The 2789-nt window shown below is 45.4% G+C and overlaps 1 long non-coding RNA gene across 1 annotated transcript; it reads right to left on the minus strand.

Moving 5' to 3' along the window:
* Nucleotides 1-914: 914 nt before the first annotated feature.
* LOC138671351 (uncharacterized) lies at nucleotides 915-1704 on the minus strand. Its single transcript, XR_011319454.1, has 3 exons — nucleotides 1592-1704; nucleotides 1453-1506; nucleotides 915-1039 (listed from the first exon to the last, which is right to left on the minus strand). It is a non-coding gene; the product is annotated as an uncharacterized lncRNA (long non-coding RNA).
* Nucleotides 1705-2789: the final 1085 nt, after the last annotated feature.

A 2789-nucleotide genomic window follows, 5' to 3' on the forward strand; every position in this document is an offset into this window, starting at 1 on the left:
GAAGTCGGAGGCTGAGCTAGGGGAAATAGACGATGACAAATGGGAATCTATCCTAGAATACGTGCCCAAATTGTCGATGAGAGAACCTGGGAGAATGTTGCAACTGTATGTGGTAAATAGGGCCTATAGAACACCCGACTTGTTGTTTAGAGCTGGAGTGAGATCTGATTCCAGGTGCCCTAGGTGCGCTCAGTCTGGGGCGGGTATGCTGCACATGTTGTGGTTGTGTCCCAGACTCTTTGCATATTGGGTGGTGGTGTTGAACCAAATTGGGGTGCTTTATGGGTGTGCGGTTCCCAGGGATCCAGTGGTTTGTGTACTTGGGTATGTGGAGGAAGTGTCGGCCGACGAAACTGCAAAAATGGCAAAAGCTAGACTACTCTTCATTGCAAGGAAGGTGATTGCGAGATACTGGATCAGGGAGGAACCTCCAACTAGACGAGAGTTTGCTGCACAGGCGAATCATATTGTCCAGCTCGAAAAAAGCATCTATATCAAGAGGAATAGGATGGGGTTTTTTCAAAAGCTATGGCAGCCATGGCTAGATGGGAACAATTGAGGGGTTGTTGAAAACAATGTTAATGATACAATATGTTTGTAACAGGGATGATCTTCTCGTTGAGGGGTTGGTTCGGGTGGGGTTGGTTATCTGAGGGAGGAGGGGGGGAGGGGTATATTTTCTTGTTAAATGAAAAAACAAATGTAACTTGTTTATAAACAGATGTCATTTATTATGTTTAATAAAAATGTATCTGATTAAAAAAAAAAATAATACAATTACTGGAGATAATAAGGGAAACATATAATGAGATAGTAGTTGTAGATATTGTATTCTTAGTCTTGTATGGACTGGAACATAAGATGAATTACTGACAAATATATAAGAAAAACAGCCGCACTCGAGTCTTGATTTTAGTGAAAATTTTTATTTTATTTTATTCAAGTACACAGGCACCACCAAATAATTTTAAAGAAAATGGCAAGTAGTAGCGGACAACGAGGTAACGTTTCAACCAGATACGGTCTTTCTCAAACCTCACTGCAAAACAAATACAATATATAAGTGTGCTGTACAAATAAACATGTGTCACAAACAAAGAGAACATACACTTCCTAGGGGAAGAAAAAATAACCAAAACTTCCTATGTGAAACTACAAAACATATACTGCAACACCATAAAGGCTATAAACATCCCCATATATATATACACATATATACATATATACACCTATGCACATATCTATATAACTAGCATTGGATAAACTACGGACTAACTTATGGCCCAGGGTAGTAGGTTGAGGTACATAGGAAGCTAAGTAGAAATCCCCTGGGATCAAATTACGTATCGGGACTATAAAAAGGAACATCGCTGAGCTGAGGTATGTACAAAAACTGTAAAAAGATAGCATAAGACATAAACAACACTGCTCAAGAAGCCTCAAAACACTGACCTTAGGAGGAGTAGTAATAAGGAAGGGAAGATATAGGATGAGAGTCCCCAAGGACTAAAAGGAAGCAGAGAGGATATGGTTAAAATAATTAAGGGGGGGAAAAGGGGGTAATGAGGCAACCTATAAGCGCAGTATTTACCAGCTTCAAGTGGAATGCAGGAGAAAGGTGTCCGTCTCATTGGTGGTGCAGTGGCTGGTATAGGCGCTGTTGGCGCTTTAAATACACCGCAATAGCGGTCATTTCCGGTGCCAGACTATGTGCACCCCTGTGCACTGAGGAAGAGGTCTGGACCGCAGGTCGATCTGCGTGTCAGACCGGCGCCTGCGCAGTGAGTGCCGGGTTCCGAAATAAGCTGCGCTACTGCGCATTAGATGTAGAGAGGTCTGGACCGCAGGGCGATCTGCGTGTCAGACCGGCGCCTGCGCAGTGAGTGCCCGGTTCAGAGATAGGCTGCGCTGCTGCGCACTGGATGTGACGAGATCTGGACCGCAGAGCGATCTGCGTGTCAGACCGGCGCCTGCACAGTGAGTGCCGGGTTCAGAAATAGGCTGCGCAGCTGCGCACTAGATGTGGAGGCGCCTGAGCGAACGCAGTGTGTCTGCAGTTACACCGCATCTGTGTAAGGGGAGAATTTCCCATGGTTGGCACGGGGATGGGTGGTAGCGGTGAACAAGGGGCTGTGCAGCTGTGCATGATGCACCAAATGACCCCATATGTGTGAGGAATTCTCCTGAGAGATAAGGGTGGAAGTAATAAGGCTGGGATGCCGTACACTAGCCAGAATTAAAGGAAGTAAGATAGGGCAGCACAGAAATAAAAGTATACTCAGAGAGATGTAGGGAGAAAACAATGGAAGTTACGAAAATACACAAAATAAAGGTATACATTTTGTACTTTTTACCCAACAAAGAAATGAATGAGATGAGCGGAAAAAAATGAATGAGATGAGCGGAAAAAAATGAATGAGATGAGCGGAAAAAAATGAAACAAAGTAAAAGGTGAAAAAAATTTTTTTCACTAAAATCAAGACTCGAGTGCGGCTGTTTTTCTTATATATCTGACCTATATATTTAGGCCACAGACAACAAGCAGTTTCCTCCTCGGCAGTGGCGTAGGAAGGGGGGTGCGGGCCGCCCCGGGCGGCACAATGCGGGGGGCGGCCGGCGCTGCAGGAGGAGGAGGAAAAAAAAAAAAAAAAAGACGCGGGCACTTTAAATCTTCGGGCGGCGCCGTCCGCGGCCAAGACCAGGCTCCCCCCACCCCCGGCCCCCGCTCTAATACTCACCTCTCCTGGTTCCTGCGGCAGCTGCAGCATCTTCTGCGCCCTCTGACTCTG

Source organism: Ranitomeya imitator, chromosome 3, assembly GCF_032444005.1.
Source record: "Ranitomeya imitator isolate aRanImi1 chromosome 3, aRanImi1.pri, whole genome shotgun sequence".
In the NCBI taxonomy this organism is placed as follows: domain Eukaryota; kingdom Metazoa; phylum Chordata; class Amphibia; order Anura; family Dendrobatidae; genus Ranitomeya; species Ranitomeya imitator.